This window comes from Vipera berus (assembly GCF_964194415.1).
Source record: "Vipera berus genome assembly, chromosome: 13".
NCBI classification, from domain to species: Eukaryota; Metazoa; Chordata; class Lepidosauria; order Squamata; family Viperidae; genus Vipera; species Vipera berus.
In genome coordinates this window covers 18,303,130-18,312,498 of record NC_138216.1, presented here as the reverse complement: position 1 = coordinate 18,312,498, position 9,369 = coordinate 18,303,130, and positions in this window count along the sequence as shown.

Sequence of the window (9,369 nt, the reverse complement as noted above, 5' to 3'; positions counted from 1 at the left end):
GGGAAAGCAGGATTTAAAGGGACAGCGTTCAGCGGGAGAGCCGGATTTAAAGAGATTAGCTGACCCGCTGGTGGGAAGCAGGGGTTTAACTCTATTGGCCAGGTATTCACCTGGCCAGGTATAAAGGTGGACCGGTACCCTTTGTTCCCCCATTCTGGACCACGTTTCCCTCCTAATAAAGTCATGGCACGCTAGAAGTCTGAGTTTCTTTGATCCTCGAACCCGACACAGCAGGGGGCCACAGGCTGACATTGTAAATTCTCCCTGGGCTCCCCAATGTCAGCTCCAGTAGCTACGGGTCCTTCTGATGAAAAAGGCTTATGTAAAGCAAGACCTGACGTGCTCAGCTCTGGCAGCAGCCGAGGCCACACCGGTCTTGCCCCCAGAGCACCCCAACACGCAGCACCAGCACGCCATCAGCACAAGTGAGGGCGGGGTCAGGGGGGTAGGTGGGTCCTGGCTGCTCCAGGAAAGGTCTTCGCCAGCTGCCGCCTGCCAAGCACTTGGCGTGTTTGATCCAGAGGAGAGCGGCATCAATATTCCACAAGCCAGAAGACTGCAACGCATTAAAAAACGATGAGGCCAGCTTTGCAGCAGCAGCACCTGTGCCTCCCTCAACCGCTCACACGAGAAATTAGGTTTTTAAAATGGAGTGTCAGCAGCCCCTGACAGCTGCATTTGTTGTGTAGCCGATAAACAGCGCTGAGGAATATTCAGGCGCTCCAATCTTCCCATCAGCAACAGCAGCAGCTCTGCGCAGCCTAAAAGGCTGGAGGGAGGGGCCAAATCTTTTCCTGCAGCCCCAGGACCAGCAGGCCCACCAGAATCCCCATCACCCACCCACCCCAGTCTATCACTCGTCCACTGTTCTTGCTCTCCGGAGGGACTCATGCTTTAGGCCTTTGGGGCACCAGGGACCAGTTCTGTGGAGAGAGGTTTTTCCACGGATCGGAGGGGTGTGGTTTTGTGTGCTTTCTGCCTCCCACAGATGGGGTCTCACTTGTTTGTGTGGACCTGTTTCTGGCATGCCGCGGCCTGGTGCCAGTCCACGGCCCGAGGGTTAGGGAGCCCTGCTTTAGGCTCCAGAGAGCCTGGGGCTCCACAACAGTCCAGACATGATACCAGCAGCCGTGGGGGGCTTTGGTTTTAGGGGTGGGAGGGGAGGGCAGTGAAGAAAAGCCAATGGGGGGGGCAGACAGAGCTGCCCTTCTACTTCTGCAGGCCCATCTTCTCTTTTCTCTAATCAGCATCTTGGGTACCTGCAGCCCCTCCCAGCCCTCCGGAAGGAGTTCCGCTCCCTGGGCTGGATGCACCTGGCCGGGTTCGAGCGCCTGCCTGCCTGCCTGCGGACACCTTCCGATTTCAGGCTGGGCTTAAGCCAAACGCTCCGGCGCTGCTGCGGATTTCCCGGGCAGGAGCCGAGGCAGGCTTGAAGCAGCCAGGAGGGCGGAGGGCGGAAGTTCCTCTGCCCAGCTCCTGAAGGCCGCGTCTGTCCCCATCTGCACCCCAACGCCCCAGGGGCTTCTTGGGGAGATGGCCACCTTTCCCAAAGTAGATCGGGGGCTCCCTGCGTGTCGGCTGGGACGAGGCATCTCCGGCTCCAGAAAGCCGAGCCCAAAGACCCCCGTCCCCCCCCCCTCCCCGGGGCTTCAGCCGGGACGCCCAGGGCTGAACCTGCCCGCCAGCCCCCCCCCCGCCCCCAGGGCTCTGCACCCCCAGGGAAGAGCGGGCCCGAAGCGCCCCCCCGGGCGACCCCGCTTCTCTCTCGCCCTCCGTCGCGGGAGCCTTTGGTGGCCGAAGCCCGCGAGGGCCGGGCCGGGAGCGCGGAGCGGCGGCCGCCGGCTTGCCCACCTCGACGCTCGCGCCCCGGAGCCTCCCGCCGCCCCATCGGAGGGGATGGACGGGATGACGCGCGTGGGTTGGACGGCCGGAGCCGGGGCGGGGAGGGAGCCCAGGGAACCTTCGCTGGCTCGAGCACCGGCCGCTCCTCTGCCCGCAGCCCCAGTGCAGACGGCTGCCCGCCCGCCCGCCGGAGAAAGGCAAAGCCCCGGGAAAGGCGGCGACGGTGGGTTGTGCCTGTTGCGCAGCCACGAGGAGGGGAAGATCGGGAGACACGGAGCTCCAGATTGTCCCCCCTCCCGCCTCGCCTCCCCGGATGGGACCAGGGCGCGCGTGGGATGAGTGGAGTTTGCCGACCAACTTCAAACCGGACTAGGTCTGTTTGTGGCTAAGTGAGACAGCCGTTCGGCTGATTGATACTTCTCACTGTCGGGAAAGTCCTCCTTATTTCCAGATTGAATCTCCCTCTGACAAGCTCCCACCTGTTGCGTCTTATCCTGCTCTCAGGTGCTCTGGAGAACAAGTGGATCCCTTCCTCTCTGTGACAGCCCCTCAGGTGTTAGAAGGCTGCTATCGTATCACCCCTAATCCTTTTCTTCGTTAGTCTACTCCAGACATACCCGGTTCCCTTAGCCGTTCGGCACACGATTCAGCCTCCAGACCCTGGTCTTCTCTGCATTTTGTTCTAGGGTCTCAACATCTTTTTTGTATCATGTGAACCAGAACTGGATACATTATTCCAAGTGTGGCCTCACAAGTCTATTTTCCAAATTCCCTTAGCAATTCCCTTCAGCTTGGGGTCATCTGGGGTCCTGTGCAACTCCCTTCTATCCCCTTGTTTAAATCAGCTATGAAGATGTTGAAGAGTCCAAGATGGAAGCTTAGGATACCCCACTGCATATTTCCTTCCATGCATATATTGTTCCACTGAGGACTACACACTTGAGTGTGGTCGGTCAGCCAGTTACAAATCCATCTGAGGATGATTCTGTCTATCTCATATTTTTCTAGCTTACCAAGAAGTAGGATGTGGTCTATTTTGTCAGATTCCTCACTGAAGTCCAAGCATACTATGTCCACAGCATTTCACTGGTCCACTAATTTAATCACTTTATTAAAGAAGGCAGTAAGTTTTATCTAACACGATATGTTTTTAACAAATGGGTGCTGGGTTCTAGTAATTTCTAGGTGCTCAAAAATTCACCTCTTGGTTATCTTTCCCAGAATTCTCTCAGATATTGCTGCCAAGGTGATTGGCCTCTAATTTCCTGGGTCCATTTTTTCCCTTTTTGTCGATTGCTACCACATGAGTTCTTTTTCAGTCCTCTGTGCTAGAGGAGTTTTGGAAGGGGCTTTTTTTTTTTGGTAGCTTCGAAATTATATCTGCCTGCTCCTTCAGAACCCTGGGATATTTATTTTATTTATTTTTTTTTATTTTATCACATTTATATACCGCCCTTTCCTGAAGGACTCAGGGCAGTTTACAGGGTGAATTAAAAAAACAAAGATATAAAGGTTAAAAACAGATTAAAAAAAATTATATTCGTCCCTGCATAAGTAAAACCCCAGTTAAAATTAAGATTAAAGCTAAAATTAGAATTCTCAGCCTGGGCCAGAGATAAACTTTCTGGTCCAGACGATTAGTACTCGTCCAGGGTCCACAGGTATTCTCTTACTAATTCCTTGCCTGTTTTGTATACCTGTTCTGTCTCCCTTGCTGCTGCTTTTGACAGGTTGGCTTTTTTCTTTCTTTTGCATAAAAACAGATGCAAAGAAGGATCCGCTTTCTCCTTGCTGCCTGTCATCTTTTTGCCATCTGCTCACATCGACGAACCTGTCATTTCCTTGACTTTTTGTACCTTACATATTGAAAGAAGTTTTTTGGGGGGGGTTACGTTTGGCATTTGTTGCCAGTCCTACCTCAATCTGGGCCTTGGCTTTCCTGACTCCTTCCTTGCAGATTTGGACTATTGGCTGGTATTCTGTTTTAGTTATGTACCCCTCTTTCATTTTTTTTACCTTTGATCTTTTTGTCAGAGAGCTCTTTGTGCAACCATGTTGGTCTTTTGTTTTTCTTTCTTTGTGGTATTATTTTTGCTTGGAACTTCATTATCTCATTTTTCAGGGTTACCCAAGCATCTTGAACTGTTTTTCCTTTGAGGACTTCCATTCATGGAATCCTCCTAGGTCTCTCTCAGTTTGTTGAAGTTAGCCCTCTTAAAGTCTAGAACACTTGTCTGGCTTGGTTCAGTTACGTTATTGCTCCATGTCTGGACAGCTTTTCCCACTAGAACTGCTCTTCTGAGCTTCATTTAGTGACATCTAGATTGTTATGAGTGCAAAGAAAAGTGGGGATCAGGTTGGTAGAGCAGCACGGTATGTTCTAGTGACTGTTGGAAGATCAATTTTGAGGGGGGGAGGGGAATCTGCAATGTTCTGGCTCTAACACAATCCAGGGGGAAATTAATTCTGCTGGGGGACAGGGATCAGTGGGCGAGGACAAAATGACAGAGCAGAAAAGAAACTGGTCCCAGAGACCCAACATTGGATGAAAATGGGGAAGTGGTTTGAAAGCATCGATTCTCAACAGCTCAAGGTGTATTTGTGTGTGTACACAGAGAGAGAGAGAGAGGGCAAAGGAGTGAAGAGTAGCCCCAAAACACAATTGAAAGGTACAAGGGCATAAAATTACAGGAAGAAAAAGTATGTAGATACAGATTAATCTCCCAAAGGATCATAAGTGGAAGTAAGAAAACAGGACACAGTTTGGAACAGAAACAGGTTGAGGTCTGTTAATGGGAGGATAAGATGGATGAGAAAAAAATAGAGCTGTTTTGGCACTGAATGAAAAAGCCATCAAGCAGTCTCCTGCAGAGTGAGTGGAAATAAAAATGAAGGCACTAAAATTATTTGGAATAAAACTGGAAGATAGGGATGCAAGGAGTGCTCCCGAAGGACAACAGGGAGCAAAATCTTAGGTGCGGGACAGCTGTCTTAACAGTCTGCTTGTTATGGTGGGCTCACTTCGCAAACCCTCCAGACATCAGCAACAGGAGTGGGGAGGGAAGGCATTGGAATGCAAGGGGAGGATAAAGGAATGCAAGTTTGCCGGCTTGAAGCCTGAGACAAATCCAGCGCCCCCAAGTCATTGGCTGGGAACGACTGAGGCAGAGATACCGTTCCCAAAACAACGTGAATTGATTGGCTAGACCGGGGTAGGCAACCTCGGCTCTTTTATGACTCGTGGACTTCAACTCCCAGAATTCCTGAGCCAGCCATGCTGAGGGGAAGGGAGAGGTTTCCAAGCTGAGCCATGCTGGCTCAGAAATTCTGGGAGTTGAAGTCCACGAGTCATGAAGGGGCCATAGTTCCCCCATGCTGGCTCAGGAATTCTGGGAGTTGAAGTCCACCAGTCATAGAAGACCCAAGGTTGCCTACCCCTGGGCTAGACAAATGGACAATGGGAGGACCAGGGAGAAAAGGCAAAGTTTTCCTATGCTGTTGGTGCACAAAACGTTTAGAACTGGCTTTTCCACTTGTGTACCCACATGGAAATTTTCAATAAAGTTACACTGTTGGTAAAAAGATGTCCCAGGAGTCTCCTTTGCTGTCTCATCCAGTCTGCAGCCAGGAACTAACATTGTGTACAGCTTTGTGCCTGTCAAGAAAAGGACAGACTGGTGGTTTCCCCCCCCCCCTTCTTCAAGCCATTGAGGAAAAGATGAATGTAGGCATGTTTGACCAATCAACATTTTGAAATTGTTGGGTAGAGTTGAAAATTGGTTGCTGAATGCAATAAAAGTCATATACAATATGATGGAGTTACACTGCATTCATGTCAGAAGCCCTCAGACCCTTCCAGGTTGAAAAGATTACCCAGTGACATCACCATTGCTTGGTGGGGGGGTGGATACCCAGTTGGGGGTCCTTTCATGTCCCCAGCAGGTCTCAAACACGGGCTTGCTAACCTCCAACCCAGTGTCCTCACCATGTGAGCCACCTGCTCCTATGAAGTTACATGGACGAAAATGAATGCTTAGCAAATGCAACTGAGCAGGGAATAAGACAATGTGCATTTGTAGCTAAACACACAACAAATGCTTTACCTTACAGTAAAAGTGCATGTTTTTATATGCTGGCAAAGCCGTGTGGCTTCCGAGCTGCAGCTGAAGAGACGCCCCAACAGAAGAAACAGCCAGACATTAATGTCTTAAGGACTAAGGCATTTGTGTTGAACAGGAGAAAAAGTTAATTGCAAGTTATATGTAAGAGGCAAAAAAAACACCACAGCAGGCTGATGAACAAGCAGACCTTGGTAAAATCTTAAGAAAGATGGAAAAAAATGGACTGAGAAATTTCAAGATGTGCAAAGTGGATAGAATATGGAAGTGAAGGCTGATGAGTCAAGAGAAAGCCTGAAGATGGACAGGTTCGTTTCAGTATGCAGTGAAAAAAGAAAAGAGAGGGTGAAGGAACATCGGGCTGGATGAAAGGGGGGGGGGGGCTGGTGGAAACACAGAACAGCTGCTTCCAGAGGAGAGAAGGCAATCCTTATCCCCAGCTGAGAACTGACAGCTGCCTGTTAAAAGCAGTGCTGGGATCAAGTCCTACCGGTATTTCAGGGTTTCCCAACCTTGGCAGCTTTAAGACTTGTGGACTTCAATTCCCAGAATTCCCCAGCCTGCAGTTCTGGGAGTTGAAGTCCACATATCTTAAGGTTACCAAGGTTGGGACACGCTGTCCTATTTGCAAGAAGCTTCACTGTTGCAGCTGCACAGCTGTTCCACTGCAGTCAATGCTCAGCCTTCCGCGTGACCTATTTGTTCTTGTCAACCCCACCGCTACGTTCATGAAATGACATCTGTCAGATCGGGATGCAACTCAAAGGCCCACAGGGACCTTCTTGGGATCCTCTCATTCCACCAGCAATTTCTGATCCAATAAGCAGATATAAAAGCATTCCAAAATTGGGAAAATATTGACCTCTGCAAGAAATAACATGCATATTAGCTAATCTGGCACAGCCTAAAGCAAGATTAATAGAATGGTAATCCAATTGCCTATGAATGAGTGATGACCCCACATTTCAATAGGAAATCCGTTGTGACTATTTCCATGCAGAAATAATAAGGGAGACCAAACCAGAGGTCTCCTACCCCATCCTGCCCTTGAAGCTGAGAGGCTAGAAAAAAGCGAACAAGGCGCTTTCTCAGTTAACTTAATTGCCATGGCTTCTTCTTCTTCTTCTTCTTCTTCTTCATCTTCTTTTTCTTCATCTTCTTCTTCTTCTCCTCCTCCTCCTCCTCCTCCCTTGTCTGTCTAGATCAAACTTTAAACTGCCAGAATGAAGCCGTCTTTGTCGTTGGCCAAAAATAAGTCATTATTGATATGTTTCTGGTAGTAGTCAACACACAAGCAGATGGGCCAGGCTCTGTCTGGCTCCACATCCGCACAGCGTGTTATCCGCTAAGAGCCTCCACTTGAGCATATTGGTTTTACATTTAGGCACTCCAATTCTCAACCTATTCAGGATCCTCCAAGTAGTATAAAGGAAGTCAAATCTTTCAACCTTATCCTTTCAGATTATTCCTTGCTGGACGGTCTCCTTCCTCCATCTTTTAATTCAATTTTGTTCTTTTGTACCCCAAAAATGTTTGTTCTTGCCACAAAGCTGTTCCTAGATCTGAATTGGCAGGATTGGGACATACGTCTATTGGGACGATGTGGAGGATCATTCTCTTGCTTAGTTGCTTAGAAGCATCTGCTGCTGCTTCTCTCCTGATCTTAGGTGGGGCAATGCCAGCGAGGGGATATACTTTCTCAGTAGCTGCTGCTACCCTATGCAGAGTTAGTAACACAGGTCTAAAGGAAAGCAGTCAGTCAGCAGAATTAGCCTGCAGTACTGCATTCTGACCACTGTGCCACCACGGCTCTTATCATTTTAGGAAGATTGCTGTTGGCTTCTAAACATTTTAAATGGATTAAGGGCTTAGCTCATGGGTGTCAAACTGCCGGCCCACGGGCCAGATGCGTCATGCCGAAACCGCGCCTGCCCCATTGCCGACAATGGGAAAAAAGTCGTGATACGTCGCGACACATCACATGACATTGCGCGTTTGATACCCCTGGTTAGCTAGACTTGATTTAAGACTTTGAAGTTAATTGAAAGAATCCTTTCCATGGAAAATCTGTGTTTATATTTGGAAACAACTGATGACTTTGAAGGTTGGACACTAGAGGGCACTAGAAGAGAATAAATGCATCAATTAACATCAAATGTATCTTAAAGAGTGATGTACCATGAATGGGCTTGAGAAATGATAAAGTTATTACTACACTAAGATAACTTAGGTATTACTGAAAAGAAGCCCCTCTGAATAAAATTGAAACTGATTTGAATGTGATAGCCTATAAGAAAGAGATGAAAATAATGGATTTACAAATGAAACTGGGTGATTTAGTAATTTAAAAAGGCAAACAAATATTAAACCAGAAGTGTGATGTAGATAATTTCTCTACATTGGATTTACAGGAGGGACTTGTTACATTGGTCAAATTTTTTTGCTAAGGGACAGTGAAAATATTAGTGAAGTGGCTAACTTTTTTTCTATTGGAATTATAAAAAGAACTTGATAAAAACACCAAGGATTCTGAGAAAAGAGACAAAGAGTGCATGACAAAGAAGATATTAGAGGTTTCAGGGATCTAAAGATTGCTGGAGAAGACTATAAAATCAGTTTATTTGATCAATATTAAAATAAAAGGATTGCAATTTCTGGAAATGTTTAATGTCTTGTTGATGAGACTGGATACTTGAAAGATTTTATTTGAAGAGGAACTGGGGCGGGGTATATTTAAATAGAAAGGGAGGTATAAATATAAAAGGAAGAATTCAAATTGGGCTTAGTAGATATAGTTTGAACTTTATATTATTCCCTATAACCCTTAATGGATTTTTGCTGATTAATATGGTGAGCTAAAATTTTAGATGGGTTGAATAGAAGAGAGTGGGGAAATGGAGGGAAAAGTTGCTTGGTTTTAAAATTTAAGGGATAGTGATAAGTCGTTAAGGTTTTTCCCTTTTAATAATTTTTGTTTCTTGTATGTTATACTATGTAGATAGTATTAGTTTTATCTGTATAATATTCAATAAATTATTAAAAAGGTAAGCAAAGCCGGGGTACTTCCTCAAGGAAGGAAGAAAGGCATTCTGCTGAGAGATGGACAATAAGATGTGGAAGCAAAGTCAGTCCCAGAACCAAAAAACCACCCTTAGAAATTCCGAGATAAAAACTTAAGTTGTATTCTGTACAGGCTTGTTGCAATATGACAGAAAGGAAACTCCTATGTGCTACACCAGTCTATTTTAATACCAAGATGTTAAAAAAATAACTGTGTGTGGGGGGGGGGGTTTACAATCATGGAAATTGTCACGGGAAATCAGTGCTTTCACAGGCATCATCTTGACTCAGCAGACCGGGCCTTCTCTGAATTTCTGGGACCTCCTTGCGGAGCCCAGGCTTAAAAAGA